This window comes from Phyllobates terribilis, unplaced genomic scaffold, assembly GCF_046119375.1.
Source record: "Phyllobates terribilis strain yellow unplaced genomic scaffold, ASM4611937v1 Scaffold_13__5_contigs__length_258822181, whole genome shotgun sequence".
Taxonomy (NCBI): Eukaryota; Metazoa; Chordata; class Amphibia; order Anura; family Dendrobatidae; genus Phyllobates; species Phyllobates terribilis.
In genome coordinates this window covers 119,453,516-119,473,526 of record NW_027362773.1, presented here as the reverse complement: position 1 = coordinate 119,473,526, position 20,011 = coordinate 119,453,516, and the positions used below count along the sequence as shown (strand labels likewise).

Here is a 20,011-nt window from a genome sequence, read left to right as displayed (position 1 = left end):
GGTAGAAGGCCTGCCATGTTCCCCAATGATAATCCGCATGTGCTGTGCACATGATGCGGAAATTTCCGCTGCGGATTATCATTGCGGAAAAATCTGCACCACCAATTATTTTGCTTAATCGCGGCGTTTTCGCCACCATTGACTTGTATTGAATCGCTTAATATCCACATGACTACATGTGCACATGCGGATATTAAGCGACTCTCATCCAGACCCAGGTATCATAGTACCTGTAAAAAAAAAATATATACATTATACTCACCTTCTGATGGCCCCCGGTCTCCTCAGCAATCCCTCCTGGCTCCCCGGCAGCTCGCGATGGTCTAAAAGGACCTGCCATGACGTCATTTAGTCATGTGACGTCGGTGGTCGCGTGACCAGTCACATGACTAAATGACATCATGGCAGGTCCTTTTACACAACTGCGAGACACCGGAAAGACTGGATGCATCGGATAAGGAGACCGGGGGCCATCGGAAGGTGAGTATATGTTGTTTTTTTATTTTTTATTCTTTTTTTTAACTAACTTTGTCACACTACACCGCGTGCAGAATTATTAGGCAAATGCGTATTTTGATCACATGATACTTTTTATACATGTTGTCCTACTCCAAGCTGCATAGTCTTGAGAGCCAACTACCAATTAAGTAAATCTGGTGATGTGCATCTCTGTAATGAGGAGGGGTGTTGTCTAATGACATCAACACCCTATATAAGGTGTGCTTAATTATTAGGCAACTTCCTTTCCTTTGGCAAAATGGGTCAGAAGAGAGATTTGACTGGCTCAGAAAAGTCCAAAATTGTGAGATGTCTTGCAGAGGGATGCAGCAGTCTTGAAATTTCCAAACTTTTGAAGCGTGATCACAAACAATCAAGCGTTTCATGGCAAATATCCAACAGGGTCGCAAAAAGCGTGTTGGCTAAAAAAGGCGCAAAATAACTGCCCATGAATTGAGGAAAATCAAGCGTGAAGCTGCCAAGATGCCATTCGCCACCAATTTTGCCATATTTCAGAGCTGCAACGTTACTGGAGTATCAAAAAGCACAAGGTGTGCGATACTCAGGGACATGGCCAAGGTAAGGAAGGATGAAAAATGACCACCTTTGAACAAGAAACATAAGATAAAACATCAAGAATGGGCCAAAAAATATCTTAAGACTGATTTTTCAAAGGTTTTATGGACTGATGAAATGAGAGTGACTCTTGATGGGCCAGATGAATGGGCCAGAGACTGAATCAATAAAGGGCAGAGAGCTCCACTCCGACTCAGACGCCAGTAAGGTGGAGGTGGGGTACTGGTATGGGCTGGTATCATCAAAGAAGAACTTGTGGGACCTTTTCGGGTTGAGGATGGAGTGAAGCTCAACTCCCAAACCTACTGCCAGTTTCTGGAAGACAACTTCTTCAAGCAGTGGTACAGGAAGAAGTCGGTATCGTTCAAGAAAAACAGATTTTCATGCAGGACAATGCTCCATCACATGCATCCAACTACTCCACAGCGTGGCTGGCCAGTAAAGGTCTAAAAGAAGAAAAAATAATGACATGGCCCCCTTGTTCACCTGATCTGAACTCCATAGAGAACCTGTGGTCCATCATAAAATGTGAGATCTACAGGGAGGGAAAACAGTACACCTCTCGGAGCAGTGTCTGGGAGGCTGTGGTTGCTGCTGCACGCAATGTTGATCGAAAACAGATCAAGCAACTGACAGAATCTATGGATGAAGGCTGCTGAGGGTCATCATAAAGAAAGGTGGCTATATTGATCACTAATTTTTTTGGTTTTTGTTTTTGCATGTCAGAAATGTTTATTTCTAAATTTTGTGCACTGATATTGGTTTACCTGGTGAAAATAAACAAGTGAGATGGGATTATATTTGGTTTTTATTAAGTTGCCTAATAATTCTGCACAGTAATAGTTACCTGCACAAACAGATATCATCCTAAGATAGCCAAATCTAAAAAAAAACTACTCCAACTTCCAAAAATATTAAGCTTGGATATTTATGAGTCTTTTGGGTTGATTGAGAACATAGTTGTTGATCAAAAATAATCCTCTAAAATACAACTTGCCTAATAATTCTGCACACAGTGTATATAAAATCCATGCCGTTTGCATGGATTTATATAGTGTGATGAAGTTGTCAAGCACTTTCCAAGTGATGCTAAAATCGCTTGGAAAGCGCTTGACACCAGCATGCAGAAATGCATGTGAAAAACGCTTCACATCCGCTTGTCCCTGGCAGGAAAAACGCATGTAAAATCCGCATGTACAATCCGCATGTACAATCCGCATGTAAAATCCGCATGCATTTTTTCTGCCAGGGAGATGCAGAAACGCTAAAAAAAAATCCAGGGCATTTCTGCATCGTGGGCACATAGCCTAACACATGTCTGAGGTATGTCTACTGAGAAGCATCTTCCTAAGGCTATGTGCCCACGATGCAGAAATTAAGCAGAAAATTTCTGCAGCATTTCTGCATCTCCCTGGCAGAAAAAAACGCATGCAGATTGTGCATGCGTTTTTCCTGCAGAATACATGCGGATCCACATGCGGATTCACATGCGTTTCTGCATGCAGATTGACAAGCGCTTTCCAGGCGATAGCATCACTTGGAAAGTGCTTGACAACTAGGTCACACTATATAAATCCATGCAAACAGCATGGATTTATACAGTGTGACCGTAAAAATGAAAACAAATAAAGCTATACTCACCCCCGAGGCCCCGGCGTGGCTGCAGCGCTGCTTCCTGTCTGGCTCCTGGATGCCGGCATCTCGCGAGACAGAGCGGTGAAGGGCCTGCGGTCACATGACTGTGACGTCACCGCAGGTCCTCAAGCGATGCCGGCATTCAGAGAGAAGCCGCCGGACAGGTGAATATAAACTTTATTTGTTATTTTATTCTTTTTTTACAGGTACAATGGTACCCAGGTCTGGATGAGAGTCTTCTCTCCTCCAGAACTGGGCACCATCCGCACATAGAGACGCATAGAAGCCGCTTGTAAAAATGTACAGTCGCGGTTTCTATGCGTCTCAATGCAAGTCAATGGCGGGAGTTCCGCTGCGCTTCCGCAAAATTAAATGACATGCTGCGGATTTTTGTACGCAGCATAAAGTCTGCGGAAAAATCCGCAGCATGTGCATAGAACATGCGGAATCCCCTTGGGGACCATGGGGTGCGGATTACCTAGCGTTTAACAAGCGTTTCCGCTGCGGAAATTCCGCAGCATAAACGCTTGAAAAACGCTACGTGGGCACACAGCCTAAATGTTGTAATAGATTTCCACTGCATCTTTACAAATTATTTGCTAACTGCTTATTGTCAAGGGCTACACAATTTCTGCAAAACCTTGTGGCCATTAGCAATTAATTTCTAATGATGCAATGGAAAGTTGCTGCGACATTTAGGCTAGAAGTACGTGGAGACCTTTGAAGACTATGGGGCCATTCACATGTCCATGATTTTTCACGGAACAAGAGAACCTTGAAAAATTGCGGAGACGTCCAATTTTGATCAAAGGGTTGAATCAAAATTGGAAATGGGAAATAGTCGGACCAGACTATGATCAAACCCGGATCTGAGTCTGGTTAGAATAATCAGATGTGTGAATGAGCCCTAACATTTCGATTGTGACATTGAATCTAATGATTTACTCTAGCATCACACTGAAAACTTCTACAACTGTGACAGTCGCATGTTTTCAAATGTGTTGGATTTTTGGCTTCCATAAATTATAATGCAACTTGTCTGTGATTTGTACATTTTTTTTTACAGCAAGATTGCAACTCTAAAATAGTCACAGCAAAAATAGTGACAGCAAGTTGCAGACAAATTGCACCAATTGTTTTTGGTAGAGCGACTTTTCTAAAAATTTCTTTCATGTGACATATATCTCTGTCTAGCTACAGCACTAGGAAGCAGCTTCTCTATAGGCGCGCCTTGTATGCATGCCGAGCGCTATAGGTCTATAGGAGACCCCCAGCCTCAATTAGCGGCTGATATTGCAAATCCCTGATACAAAAGGGTAGAATAGTTTTGCAGCCAAAATTATTCAACCCCCATTGTACAGTCATATGAAAAAGTTTGGGCACCCCTATTAATCTTAAGCTTAATGTTTTATAAAAATTGGTGTTTTTGCAACAGCTATTTCAGTTTGATATATGTAATAACTGTTGGACACAGTAATGTTTCTGCCTTGAAATGAGGTTTATTGTACTAACAGAAAATGTGCAATCTGCATTCAAACAAAATTTGACAGGTGCATAAGTATGGGCACCCTTATCATTTTCTTGTTTTAAATACTCCTACCTACTTTTTACTGACTTACTAAAGCACTTTTTTTGGTTTTGTAACCTCATTGAGATTTGAACTTCATAGCCAGGTGTATGCAATCATGAGAAAAGCTACTTATAGTGGCTACTTGCAAGTTGTTCTCCTGTTTGAATCTCCTCTGAAGAGTGGCATCATGGGCTCCTCAAAACAACTGTCAAATGATCTGAAAACAAAGATTATTCAACATAGTTGTTCAGGGGAAGGATACAAAAAGCTGTCTCAGAGATTTAACCTATCAGTTTCCACTGTGAGGAACATAGTAAGGAAATGGAAGAACACAGGGACAGTTCTTGTTAAGGCCAGAAGTGGCAGGCCAAGAAAAACATCAGAAAGGCAGAGAAGAAGAATGGTGAGATCAGTCAAGGACAATCCTCAGACCACCTCCAGAGAGCTGCAGCATCAACTTGCTGCAGATGGTGTCACTGTGCATCGGTCAACTATACAACGCACTTTGCACAAGGAGAAACTGTATGGGAGAGTGATGCGAAAGAAGCCGTTTCTGCAAGCACACCACAAACAGAGTCGGCTGAGGTATGCAAAAGCACATTTGGAGAAGCCAATTTCTTTTTGGAAGAAGGTCCTGTGGACTGATGAAACCAAGACTGAGTTGTTTGGTCATACAAAAAGGCGTTATGCATGGCGGCAAAAAAGCACAGCATTCCAAGAAAAACACTTGCTACCCACAGTAAAATTTGGTGGAGGTTCCATCATGCTTTGGGGCTGTGTGGCCAATGCCGGCACTGGGAATCTTGTTAAAGTTGAGGGACGCATGGATTCCACTCAGTATCAGCAGATTCTTGACAATAATGTTCAAGAATCAGTGATAAAGTTGAAGTTACACAGGGGATGGATCTTTCAGCAAGACAATGATCCAAAACACCGCTCCAAATCTACTCAGGCATTCATGCATAGGAACAATTACAATGTTCTGGAATGGCCATCCCAGTTCCCAGACCTGAATATCATTGAACATCTGTGGGATCATTTGAAGAGGGCTGTCCATGCTCGGCGACCATCAAATTTAACTGAACTGGAATTGTTTTGTAAAGAGGAATGGTCAAAAATACCTTCATCCAGGATCCAGGAACTCATTAAAAGCTACAGGAAGCGACTAGAGGCTGTTATTTTTGCAAAAGGAGGATCTACTAAATATTAATGTCACTTTTCTGGTGAGGTGCCCATACTTATGCACCTGTCAAATTTTGTTTGAATGCAGATTGCACATTTTCTGTTAGTACAATAAACCTCATTTCAAGGCAGAAACATTACTGTGTCCAACAGTTATTACATATATCAAACTGAAATAGCTGTTGCAAAAACACCAATTTTTATAAAACATTAAGCTAAAGATTAATTGGGGTGCCCAAACTTTTTCATATGACTGTAATTAGCTTTATTAGCAAAATTTACAAACTTTCTGCTGTTTGCAATAAACCAGTCAAACAAAAACAATCTAAATAGCTCAACACAACTAATATGATAAATGTTTCTCCAAATTCACAAAATGATATTTTAATTACTACTGCAGTCTTAGAATTATTCAACCCCTTCATGACACTTTTTGGTCAAAAAATGATAACTAAATACCTTACATAATTTTATGCGTATAGCAATGAATTCATCAATATGGAGTTGGCCCCCCTTTTGTAGATATAACGGCTTTCACTCTTCTCAGAAGGCTTTCTAGAAGACTTTTTTAGGTGTGAGCGTGATTCTTTGCCCGTTTATCTAGAAGAGCATTTGTGAGTTGATATTGGATGAGAAGATCGGGCTCTCAATTTTTGCTTTAGTTCATCCCAAAGGTGTTGGAGGAGGTCGAGGTCCAGTCACTGTGTTCTTCCACAACAAGCTTCTTCAACCATGCCTTTATGGGCCCTGCTTTGTGCTCTGGGGTAAAGTCATGCTGGAACAGAAAATTGTCTTCCCCAAACTGTTCCAACAAAATCAGAAGCATAAATTGTCCAAAATGTATTAGTATGCTAAAGCATTAAGATTTTCCTTCCTAAGAGCCAAAGGACCTTTTACACACAGACTGACCGGCGGCTCTAACAGGCTGTTAAACCGTCAGACTGCACTGAGTGATGCACACTGAGCTATCTGTAATAAATTGCTCATAAATACACATATACTGCCATGGTTCTCGGCAGTAAGAGTCCTGTTTACACAGGACACTGCACCACCAAAAACAATGATCTTTTGTGCTGCACAAAAGATCATTTCACCACCGATTATCTTTCCGTATAAATGCAGCTTAAGGGGCCAAATCTGACCCATGAATAACAAGCCCATAGCATTATCCCTCCTTCACCAAACTTTACAGATGGTACAACGAATGTTCTTCTGACATTCACCAAAGCCAGACTCGTCCATCAGATGCCAGAAAAGTGTAATTTGTCACTCTACAGAACACGTTGCCACTGCTCCAGTGGTGGTGGCTTTACACTACTCCATCTAATGCTTGGCATTGTGCTTGGTGATGTAAGGCTGCATGCAGCTGCTCAGCCATGGAAACCCATGCAATGATTTTCTCTGTGTGGGTGCAATTGTTGTGCAGATGTTAATACTAGAGGAGGTTTGGACTCTGCATTTAAGGAGTCAGCCAAGCGTTGGTGACTTTTATGCCTTTTGCCACTGTATCACAAAAGTTAGCAAAGGCAGACGGCATGTTATACACGGCGGCATTGTTACTGGATGAAAATATTTTTTTTTAATGATTAAGAGGTGTGCCCCAAAACCTTTCTCCATATAGTGTACATATTCCATAAATTTGACCATACCAGTATGCTCTTTAATCAGGCCTCATTCAGGTAAAAAGTGGACATAAAATAATGCATTGACCATGAACACTGACAATTATATTCTCTGCCCGACTCTGATTCATAGAATTGTAAAATTTCTCTGGTGTTGACGCTGAACAGAATAGACATACAGCATTTTGCACATATATCTGAAATTTACTGTAATTTGTTTTCCTGTCTTAAAACTCTCACTTTCTCATCATGTAGGCGGTGCTGTCTGCTGCTTACGATGACTTTCTTTTAGACTTTACTTTATACATCCATAATATTTTCTTACTCAACAAAAGTAAAATGACAAATACACCAAGCAGTATACTTCTCACATGTCTCTGTGACGAGGTTTCATTGTGAAAGTTATATTAAAGTGAAACAATTAAATTGCCTGTAATTATATACCTGTATGTGGTAAAAGAGCTACCAAAGAAACAAGCAGGATTCAGGAAAGGCAGAGGAACAAGAGATGTGATTGCTACCATTAGATGGATAGAGTAAAAGGCCAAAGAATACAACAAGGAGATCTATTTTTGCATCATCGACTACAGCAAAGCCTTCAACTGTGTTGATCACCAGAAACTTTGGAATACCATGAAGGATATGGGTGTGCCGAACCATCTGATCAGCCTCATTAGGAACCTTTACATCGGCCAAGAAGAACATGGCGACACGGCATGGAGCAAAGTAGAGCAAGGCGTCAGATAAGGCTTCATCCTGACACCATTTCTCTTCAATTTATATGGAGAAGTTATTTTCAGGATGGCTGGACTTGACGAAAAAGAAGAAGGAATCAAAATTGTGGACGAATCATCAACAATCTTAAATACGCAGACGATACAACATTGATAGCAACAAGCTAAGATGGAATGAAGGACTTATTACGAAGCGTCAAGATTTAAAGCTCAAACATGGGACTGCTACTGAAGACAAAGATATTGACTACTGCTGGGTACGACTGTAACACATTTGAGACGAACTGCGACGAAGTGGAAGTTGTAACGGACTTCAACCGACTCGGATCGATAACTCAAGATGAAGAGATGACACTGGAAGTCAATAAGAGAGTAGCTGAAAGAAAATCACCGATTTGAAGAATTTGTCCAGTGACTTCATTGTTGAACATTTCACTGGTGGCTCGTACATAGTTTGGTCTTTTCTGTGGTAACATATGGATGCGAAACCTGGTAAAGAAACAAGACAGAAGGAGAATAGATTCTTTTGAATTGAAATGTGGTGATGGAGAAGGATGTTATCAACGCCATGGATGGCAAGATGATCAAACAAATCAATTTTGGAACAAAACGAGCCATACATGTCAGTCAAAACAAGGATCACCAAGCTACGACTTGCCTACTTTGGACACATCATATAAAGAGAGCAATCATTGGAGAAGGACATCATGGTTGGAAGAATAGAAGGAACAAGGCGAATACGAAAACCAGCAACCCGATTGCATGATACTATCAAGATGACAGAGGAAAAGACCCTGGTAGACCTATCTAGACTTGGACAAGATGGATTTTCCTACATACAGTGGGGAAAATAAGTATTTGATACATTGCCGATTTTGCAAGTTTTCCCACCTACAAAGATTGGAGAGGTTTATAATTTTTATTGTAGGTGCACTTGACCTGTTAGAGACAGAATCTAAAAAAATTTCCAGAAAATTACATTGTATGATTTTTACAGAACTAATTTGCATTTTATTGCATGAAATAAGTATTTGATACAATAGAAAAACAGAACTTAATATTTGGTACAGAAACCTTTGTTTGCAATTACAGAGGTCAGACGTTTCCTGTAGTTCTTGACCATGTTTGCACACACTGCAGCAGAAATTTTGGCCAACTCCACCATACAGATCTTCTCCAGATCATTCAGGTTTCGGGGCTTTCAATGGGAAACATTGAGTTTCAGCTCCCTCCAAAGATTTTCTATTGGGTTCAGGTCTTGAGACTAGCTAGGCCACTCCAGGACCTTGAAATGCTTCTTACAGAGCCACTCAGTTGCCCTGGCTGTGTGTTTTAGGTCATTGTCATGCTGGAAGACCCAGCCACAACCCATCTTCAATGCTCTTACTGAGGGAAGCAGGTTGTTGGCCAAAATCTTGAGATACATGACCACATCCATCCGCTCTTCAATATGATGCAGTTGTCCTGTCTTATTTGCATAAAAGCATCCCCAAAGTATGATGTTTTCCCCACCATACTTCACGGTTGGAACAGTGTTCTTGGGGTTGTACTCAACCTTTGTTATGCACACGCCTGGACTGACTGGCGTGAGCATGATTAGTGATCCCACTGGACCATGAACCGAGGAGTGCCTGGAGGGGCGTAACTAAGTATCAACTCGGTCCAACCAAGGTCACACGGCGGCTCAGTCGACTCCGTGAACCAGGGAGGAACCGAGCAGAGGGACCAGGTGCTACTCCAGGTCAGACCCCGGTCACAGCTGTTGACCCACATCGGGGAATGCAGGAACAGGCAGGTTAGGCTGGCATACAGACAGGTGGATACTGGCAGGCACGGCTGGTATGCAGACAGGTGGGTATTGGCAGGCACGGCTGGTATGCAGACAGGTGGGCACTGGCAGGCACGGCTGGCATGCAGACAGGTGGGCACTGTCAGGCACGGCTGGCATGTAGACAGGTGGGTACTGGCAGGCACGGCTGGCATGTAGACAGGTGGGTACTGGCAGGTAGGAACGCAGGCAGGATAGGGACCAGTACAGACTGGGACACAGGAACAGAAGTGCAGGTGCGGTAGACAGGCAGAGCAGAGCAAAACCCGCAGATGCGGTAGACAAGCAAAGCAGAGCAAAACCCGCAGATGCGGTAGACAAGCAGAGCAGAGCAAAACCCGCAGGTGCGGTAGACAAGCAGAGCAGAGCAAAACCCGCAGGTGCGGTAGACAAGCAGAGCAGAGCAAAACCCGCAGATGCGGTAGGCAAGCAGAGCAGAGCAAAACCCGCAGATACGATAGACAAGCAGAGCAGAGCAAAACCCGCAGATGTGGTAGACAAGCAGAGCAGAGCAAAACCCGCAGATGCGGTAGACAAGCAGAGCAGAGCAAAACCTGCAGGTGCGGTAGACAAGCAGAGCAGAGCAAAACCCGCAGGTGCGGTAGGCAAGCAGAGCTGAGCAAAACCCGCAGATGCGGTAGACAAGCAGAGCAGAGCAAAATCCACAGATGCCTTAGACAAGAAGAGCAGAGCAAAACCCGCAGATGCCGTAGACAAGCAGAGCAGAGCAAAACCCGCAGATACAATAGACAAGCAGAGCAAAACCCGCAGATGCGGTAGACAAGCAGAGCAGAGCAAAACCCGCAGATGCGATAGACAAGCAAAGCAGAGCAAAACCCGCAGATGCGATAGACAAGCAGAGCAGGGCAAAACCCGCAGATGCGATAGACAAGTAGAGCAGAGCAAAACCCGCAGATGCAGTAGACAAGCACAGCAGGGCAAAACCCGCAGATGCGGTAGACAAGCAGAGCAGAGCAAAACCCGCAGATGCGGTAGACAAGCAGAGCAGAGCAAAACCCGCAGATGCGGTAAGACAAGCAGAGCAGAGCAAAGCCCGCAGGTGCGGTAGACAAGCAGAGCAGAGCAAAACCCGCAGGTGCGGTAAACAAGCAGAGCAAAACCGCAGGTGCGGTGAACAAGCAGAACCAGATACACACAAGGTACTTACAATGAAGTAGCGAGTGTACACAAAACTCACAAACAGACGTTCAGAGACAACGAGTTGGAGTTAGGTGCAGGTTCAGACACTGCAGGAAAAGGGAAGGTTCGGACATAGAGACAAACAGGTAACGGGCTAGGACACAGTTCAGACAGAAACTGAACAAGGAATTAGATACAGGAACGAGCCTGGGAACTCAGCCCCCAGGGTGGCGGAGACAGACTAGAAGTCACAGATACAGGTAACGGGCCTGGGTATACAGCCCCCAGGGGCAGAAACAGACAAGATACAGGACAGGACCTAGCAACTCAGTTGCACAGAACAAACTGAATGAAAGTGTTGCTCAGGCAGCCCCTACTGGGTGGAGGGGGTTTAAGTATCCAGTGACTCACTACAATAGGCTGGGGAGGCATTAGGAGTGCGCACATAGTAACTATAAGAATCAGGCAGTAGCCGCGCCGCCGCCCTAAACAATCAGACAAGAGACATAGCAGGTACTGGAGCATAGTGTGCAGCCTGGATTGATAGGTAAGATGGCGGTGTTGCATGGTGGGAGGTGGTAAGCCATGCCAGCACGCCGCCAGGGATGTTACAACCTTCTTCTTCCTCCAAACACAGCGAGTGGAGTTGATACCAAAAAGTTCTATTTTGGTCTCATCTGACCACATGACCTTCTCCTCTGGATCATCTAGATGGTCATTGGCATACTTCAAACGGGCCTGTACATGTGCCGGCTTGAGCAGGGGGACCTTGCATACCCTGCAGGATTTTAATCTATGACTGCATACTGTGCTACTAACTTGAATGTTTGAGACTCTCTTCAGGTCATTGACCAGGTCCTCCCATGTAGTTCTGGGCTGATTACTGACCTTTCTCAGAATCATCCTTACCCCACGATGCAAGATCTTGCATGGATCCCCAGACCAAGGAAAATTGACTGTCATCTTGTGTTTCTTCCATTTTCTAATAATTGTGCCAACAGTTGTTGCCTTCTCACCAAGCTACTTGCCATCCTTTTTCTCCATCCAAACACGGCGAGCGGAGTTGATACGAAAAAGTTATATTTTGGTCTCATCTGACCCCATGACCTTCTCCCATGCCTCCTCTGGATAATCCAGATGGTCATTGGTGATGTTCAAACGGGCCTGGACATGTGCTGGAGTGAGCAGGGGGACTTTGCGTGCCCTGCAGGATTTTAATCCATGACGGCGTAGTGTGTTACTAATGGTAATGTTTGAGACTATGGTCCCAGCTCTCTTCTGGTCATTGACCAGGTCCTCTCATGGAGTTCTGAGCTGATTCATGACCTTTGTCAGAATCATCCTTACCCCACAAGACGAGATCATGCATTGAGCCCCAGACCAAGGAAGATTGACAGTCATCTTGTATTTCTTCAATTTTCTAATAATTGCGCCAACAGTTGTTTCCTTCTCAACCACCTGCTTGCCTATTGTCCTATAGCCCATCCAAGCCTTTGGCAGGTCTACAATTTTGTCCCTGGTGTCCTTAAACAGGTGTTTGGTCTTGGCCATGGTGGAGAGGTTGGCGTGTGATTGAGTGTGTGGATAGGTGTCTTTATACAGGTAACAAGTTCAAACAGTTGCAATTAATACAGGTAATGAGTGCAGAGTAGGAGGGCTACTTAAAGAAAAATGAACATTTCTGTGAGAGACAGAATTCTTGCTGGTTGGTAGGCGATCAAATACTTATTTCATGCAATGAAATGTAATTTAATTATTTTAAAATCATACAATGTGATTTTCTGGTTTTTATTTTTGGATTCTATCTCTCACAGTTGAAGTGTACCTACAATAAAAATTACAGACCTCTCCATTCTTTGTAGGTGGGAAAACTTGAAAAATTGGCAGTGTAGCAAATACTTATTTTCCCCACTGCATCGTTCATCCATCAAGTTGCCATGACTCAAGATTGAGCAGAAGGTTGTTAGAAAAACAAAGTGGTAAATACAGACAGTCCCCAGTTTATGAACTAGATAGTCTCTGTAGATTTGTTTGCACCCCAAATGTGTATTTAAGTTGGAACAGAGCCGGGAAAAAAACAACAAAAAATTAATGCTCACCTCAACGCTGATCACTCCTGTCATTCCACTGCTGACTGCCCACTGTCCAGTCCTCTTCTTTCCACCTTAGCAAGCTGCATCTCTGGCCTCTTAACTATAGGCCAGGACTTCTCTCCGGATCCTGACCTCAGAGGTCACTGCGCGTTCTAAGGTTGTGATGGCAAGAAGTGCGCCGTGATCTTATGGCGCACAGTGACCTCCGATGCCTGGACATGAAGTCCTGACCTATAGTGCGCACATCTTGACATCGCAACCTTACAACAAATAGTGATCTCTGAGGCCTTTATGTGACCGGAAGTCATGGCCTATAGTGAAGAGGCCGAGATGCAGTGTGCTATGGCGGAAAGTAGAGGACCATATTGAGGGTAGCGAGCAGTGGGGTTGCGGGGACTGCCTGTAGTCATGTCTATTAATTACTCCTTCTTCAGCGCGCTGCATTGCTGATATTAGATTGAAGACTGCTGCTCAATCATGGCTGATGCCAGAACACTCATTCGCAGGGTTGCCAACTTGATTTTTCACTTTTTCAGGACAGCTTATCAAAAAAAATCACGAACATCCAACATTTTTGCTAACACATTGGAAAACCCATAATAAATCATAAAGATTTTAAGTGATCTATGTCCACTGCCCAAAATTCAGATATGAAAACATTAGCTGAATTGCAAAATGAGAAAGATTACAATTATAATAATCTAAACAATTTTCTAAAAGTTTTTTTTATAGACATAGGGAAAAAAAGTATCCTTTTTATAGACTAACCAGGAATTTATGGACAGTTAGTAACCTTGCTTATTCGTCCGTCAGCTATTTCTAATCAACTTTTCCTAACTTCTCCCAATTAATGACCTGCATGGCCACACCTAAAGATACAGACGACGAAAGCGTTTGCCTGTTTGTCGGCTGCATGCTAGGATGTGTTGACAGACAAAGATCAGGCATAAGCATTCCTATGAATGTTAGTTCCACTGATTCTCGGCCCATAAAAACGGTCTTAAAGGCTCTGAACTCCTTTGACATGAAAAAATGATTTTGAGTGATTACATTGAGTTAAAGCACCACTCCAGCACTTTTTTTTTTAAATTTCAGTGCTGGAGTGGTGCCAATAATTTAAGGTTCCTGACCCTAGTGTTATACTTACCAGCCACAGTCTTCAGCTCTTCCCCATGCTGCTCCCATGCCACGCCGCCATCTTGTGACCACAACTTCTGACTGACCGGAAGTCAGAGGTAACGGTTACAAGCCCTCAATATAAGTCTATGGGAGCCTCGTTCTGGCTCTCATAGACTTACATTGAGTTGTGACTTCCGGATTGCCCAGCAAATACTTGAGAGATCTGGTAGGCCACAAACTGCTGGAGACCGACCAGAGCGGTGCTGATAAGAGATGAAGACGGCAGCCGGTGAGTATAAGACTGAGGGCAAGGAACTTAGATTAGTAGGACCACTTCTGCTTTAATTAAATTGAACTAAATTCAAGTCTGCAATCTTCATTTCATTCATTTTCAGACCCCCTGACATGCAGTTTGTGGCCTGATCCAAATTTCTGATTTTTCTGTAGTGTGAGTGACTCTTCCAGTAATATAGGCTGGACATGTGTGCAGGGTAGAACATCTTACTGGTGCAACCTGTGCAGCCACACAGGAGCCTAAGAGGTTAGGGGGCCCATTTCCTCCTCCAAAGGAGGTGGAATTATGCAATATGATGAGCTATTGGATTGCAAAGGGCCCATATATTTTTGTTGCACAAGGGCCCTCTCCTGACCGCCACTGTGTGTGTGTATCCAGTGTGCTGTTGCCTTCTCTTGTTTTCATGTATCAGCACAGCTTCCATCCTGCACATATTTCCTCTTCATGTGCTTTCCTTTTTTTCTATAGCCCAATTTCTCTGCCACCCCAAGGATTATTTCTCCACTATCCAACTTGTGGAAATCTGTGTGCAACCCCATCTCCCTCCTTGCTACTATCTCTATCAGTAAGAGAAGGGAGGGGGTCAACAGAGAGAGAGAGACATCAGAACCAGGAGCAGGAGCTGATGGATTAATAACATTTTTGCATATCACTCAGCAAGATAAAGGACTATAGACGCTCTGCAAGATCAAAATGGTAGAAAATTTTAATGAAGACTAATTAGCAAGTTGCTTAACTTTGTATTTAGGAAGCAAATGAACAATAAAAACAAATTGTGCGACGGTGAACAAAGCCTTTAAGCTGCTGCCAGACACCTTGGGAACAAAAAGATTGGACCCTGAAATTCAACATGTCTTAGTCTTCTTCTGACAATATCTGCAAAAGGAGAGTTAGGGGGCCCCCTTACACATTAGGTAGTCAGCCAACGTATTCTCATAAGCGTTTCTCGCTGCTTGTGTTGTTATACTTGATCACACACACATACAAGAAGAAACAGCGATACACAGAAGGAGGTGCTGCCGGAGCATATACAGGCGTAAACACCATATGGAGATGCACAGTATTAGTCACTTATGGCTGCTTGGCCTTCAAACTTTGAGAGAATTAAGAGAATTTACATTAATGTTCCCATGAGCATCTACCTAGTGTCTTTTGGGTGGGGGACATCTCTTCGCTGACAATGTAGTGGTTGTAGAACTGAGGCTCTTTAACAACGAGGTTATAGCCTTATTGAGTCTTTCTAATAGTCCATTGTACAAACAAGACATAAATCATAAGTATTGATTATTATAGACTTTTTTTTTTTGTTGCTGGATGACCCGGGACTCTGGGGAGGGAGGATATATTGAGTGTTGTCCAGTAAATGAAAGAACCTGTTATTACTTGAAGACTGATAATCAAATGCTTTTTCCAGGACTCAGACTCTAATTGACTAAAAGATGATGGCTAGTAATAAGTGCCGGGGGCACCACAAATACCGGATGAGTAAGTGGGGCCATAAGATTTCTATAAATGGCACCTCTGCTACTGTGCAGCGATTCATTGGAAAACTATATTGTCTACAGTACATGCAGGGTGGCTCAGTGGTTAGCACTGTTGCTTTGCAAATGCTGGGGTCAAATCCCACCAAGGACAACATCTGCAAGGAATTTGTGTGTTCTCCCCATGTTTTGCGTGGGTTTCATCCGGGTTCTCTGGTTGCCTCCCACACCCCAAAGACATACTGGTAGGGAGTACAGATTGTGAGCCCCAATGGGGACAGCGATGATAATATCTGTAAAGCATTGTGGAATTAATGGCGCTATATAAGCAAAGCATAAAATACTACAGTATAAGATAACAAATCCCTAAGAACACTTTGTTATAACTTATTACCTTTAACTACATTGTACTAGTAAATATCACTACATAACATATTGTGTCAAATACACACCAGTTTTGCATACATTTTTTCCACCTGATGAAGCAAGATACTGAACATTGCGAAACACGAGTTGGGGACTGCTCCTAGGGTGGACCTTGACATTGGCACATACATCAACCTTATCCATGGGTATGAATCTGTGGCATATATCTTGATTAAGGCTATATGCACACGGTGCATTTTTGGTGCGTTTTCACTGTTTTTTTTCTGCACGGAAATGGGCCAAAAACCAGTCCTTGTGCCAGCTAATGCAATGACAATCCTGAAGTGCTGTTCACATGATCAGGAGCCTATGGCTTCTGCTGCTGATACAAGTGAGAGCAGGCACCGCTGATGGGAGAAGTAGTCTCATCAGCTGGCGCCTATGCTCACAGTGTAAAAAACAGTTAAAATAAATTGATATTAAAATAAAAAAACACCGTATCCTCACCTATCCGCCCTAATCCCAAGTGTCCCACATCGATCGGATCACCCGGCAGCAGGCTATACACTGACAGGAGAGTGATCGCTCCCAGCAGTGTATAGCACTGAACTGCCGGGAGAGAGGTCACCGGAGTTGAATCAGCTGATTAGCTCCAGTGACCTCACTTACAGCACTGCTGCGTGAGAATTTTCTCACACAGCGGTAGTGCAGTAAGTGAGGTCACCGGAGCTCATCAGCTGATGAACTCCTGTGACCTCTCTCCCGTCAGTTCAGCACTACACACTGACACAGGAGTTCTTATACTCCTGTCAGTGTATTGCCTGCTGTCCTCTAGAACAGTCACACTAGTGATTGCTGATGTGGGTGCTCTAGAAGTGAAACAAATCTTCATGGGACACTCTGGATTATGTCATTACGTCGGACAGGTGAGGAATATATTTGTTTCTTTATTTAGTTTTTTTTTACATGTGACAATGGCTTCAGCGGATTACGCATTAGTGAATATTTTTGGTGTTTATTATTTTCTGTTCTTTTACATGGGACATTGGTTTCAGCAAATTAGGCGTTAGATAAGTATACTGTGTTTTTTATTTTTAAATAAATGATTAAAACTTTGTTGACTTTTATTTCAAGTAAAAAAAAAATTTCAGGCAGTGTGTTAATTTAAAAACCTTTACTATGGGGTTAGTGATGGGGGTGTCAAAGACGCCTCTCCATTACTAACCTGGGCTTCATGTCAGCTGCCAATACAAGGCTGACATCAACCCCAACCCTATTACCCCACTTGTCTCTGCACCAGGGCATGTGGCATCTTATGGATGCACCATTTCTGGGGCCACTGAGGGCTGATATTATTAGCCTCCGAGTGGGCCAGTATCCATGGCCCCTTCCCTGGCTATTAACATCAGCTCACAGCTGTCTGTTTAGCCTTTGCTGGTTAGATTTTATAGAGGGACCCTACGTCAATTTTTTTCACGGGTCCCCCTGTAATATAGTCAGTAAACACTAAGCAAACAACTGTGAGTTATTAGCAGCCAGGCAACATTTTTGGCTAATGGCCCCTTCCCCGGCTAGTAATATCAGTGGTTGGCTTTCCCTCTGCTGGTTATGAAAATGACGCGGGAGCCCACACCATTTATTTAATTTAATTCTTCATTTTATTTCATAAACTCACCCGCAGCATGTAAATTTTATGTACCGGAGACGCTAGTCTTTGCTTCAGATTTTGACTGATTGAAATGTCATTATATGCAGTGGATCCACATGTACTGACAAAACAAGTGCGGCATTAGGAGTAATGGGATTAGGTTTCGCTGACACCAAGCCCTAGCTTTAGTAATGAAGAGGTGTCAGCGAGACACCCTCAATACTAAACCTGTAAGTAAAGAGTTACATAAACACACACACTGAGAATAAAACACTTTATTTGAAATAAAACAGATACATTCTTTAATCATTTAAATTAACCCAATATACTCACCCCAAGTTTGACAGTAATCCAATGGTTAAAGCAATGTCCCATGTTTCTTTTTTCAAATATCTTTATTTAGTTCCAAAAAGCACTCATTGCTATACAAAAACGCTTAAAAAAATGAATGCAAAAAATGCACCAAAAACATGCTTTTTTTCCGCAGCATTCTTGCTGCCAAGAGATGCAGAAACCTTGCAGAAATTTCTGCAATCAAATACTCAATGCGCGCACATAGTCTTACTCCTCTTAGCAGCTGAAACACTTATAAAAGACACCATAGTCATACTGATGATATGCGACTTATGTGTCTGCCGATGGGGATGATTACCTAATATATATATATTATATATATATATATATATATATATATATATATATATATATATATATATACATATCTCCTTATGTTTGTATGTTAAGTTTGATCAATGTACTTATGTCACAATACAAAGCCTGTGCTATACATATAATAGATCATTTGGTCTGGGATAATTCAAGGCTGTGTATATATGTTTATCAATTGTTTGTGTTAAATGTTGCCCACGTTTTTGTGCATTTTCTCCTTTTATAATGAGATTTTATGTATGTCATTTGGCTTTTTATAGTTTGTAATAAAATTCAATGTGAGCATTAACTCCTTGTGTTCTCCTTTCGTTGCAGCTTTGCATACGTGATGAAGCATTGGTCTTGAGTAGTGATGAACGAGCACTAAAATGCTCGGGTACTTGTTGCTCGGGTCAAGCAAATTGGAATACTCGGGTGCTCGACCCGAGCAACGAGCCCAATGTAAGTCTATGGGAAACTCTAGCATTTTTCAGGCGGTCTGCAGAGGGCCTAAAAATTGCCCAAATCAATGTGAACAGTGCTCAAATGACATGGCAACAGCATGGGGAAGACCCCTGGAAGCATCTCTGACTCCCAGATCACTGCTGTCAACAACGTGGTCAGAGTATTACGCCACTTTTACGGACTCACAATAAAACATACACAAACGAAACCAAAATGAATTTTCCTGGGAAATATGTTAAGGAACATCCTTTCCATGACATGTACAATGTATATAAAGCAAAATAAATAATCAAAAACAAAAATACTCCTCCACACCTTGGGATATGTTCACACGTAGCGTTTTTGCACTTTTGCATTGCTTTCAACCAAGACAAATGCATTCACCAGGACACATCATCAGACACATGCATACAGTGCTGAAAAGTAATGGGAACAGCATGGGGAAGACCTCTGGAAGCATCTCTGACTCCCAGGTCACTGCCTAAAAGTGTGCCCATCATAAGTGATCCTTGGCGCAAGCGAAGATGCCTCCCGCCATACACCTGTCGTTGCAGACTTGCAACAATCACCGTCCACGTCCTTGTCCCACTGCAGCGTTCAGTTGTCCCTACCCCATTCCTTGGAATGCAAGCAGCCACCCACCCACCCACAGGCTGCAATACTATACTGCCAAATTTTTGACAGCTGCTTGCACCTGAAATGTGGCCTTTTAGGCTCGTGGAGGCGGAAGCTTTTCATAACCTCATGCCGGCGGCAGCCGGGTGTCCATACTCGGTCACCCGCCGCCACTATATTTCCTGGTATCGCCTCCGCCTTCCACAAGCACGGGTCCCACAACATTACCTGTGCCCTCCCCAGTGCACTTACTGGGAAGGACCGCCTAACCACAAACACGTGGACAGGTGAATGTGGCCAGGGACGGTACGGAGCCAGTCCACAACTTTTTTTGCTGACAGTTGTATTTAGCTCGGTGAAAGGACTGGCATAGAGGGAAACCGTATCTACCCTGGGTGTCATTTCTCCCAGGAAGTTCTGTAATTGAGCTTGTTGCAGAAGCAATGGCAGCCCGTCCACCATCAACTCACGCTTGTCGGTGGTGCTTTGACACACA

At 43.1% G+C, this 20,011-nt stretch overlaps 1 protein-coding gene across 2 annotated transcripts in view; it reads right to left on the bottom strand.

The window, feature by feature from the left end:
* The window catches only part of MACROD1 (mono-ADP ribosylhydrolase 1), a 912,057-nt gene that overhangs the window by 570,805 nt on the left and 321,241 nt on the right, over positions 1-20,011 (bottom strand). The gene's annotated exons all lie outside the window — the stretch shown is intronic.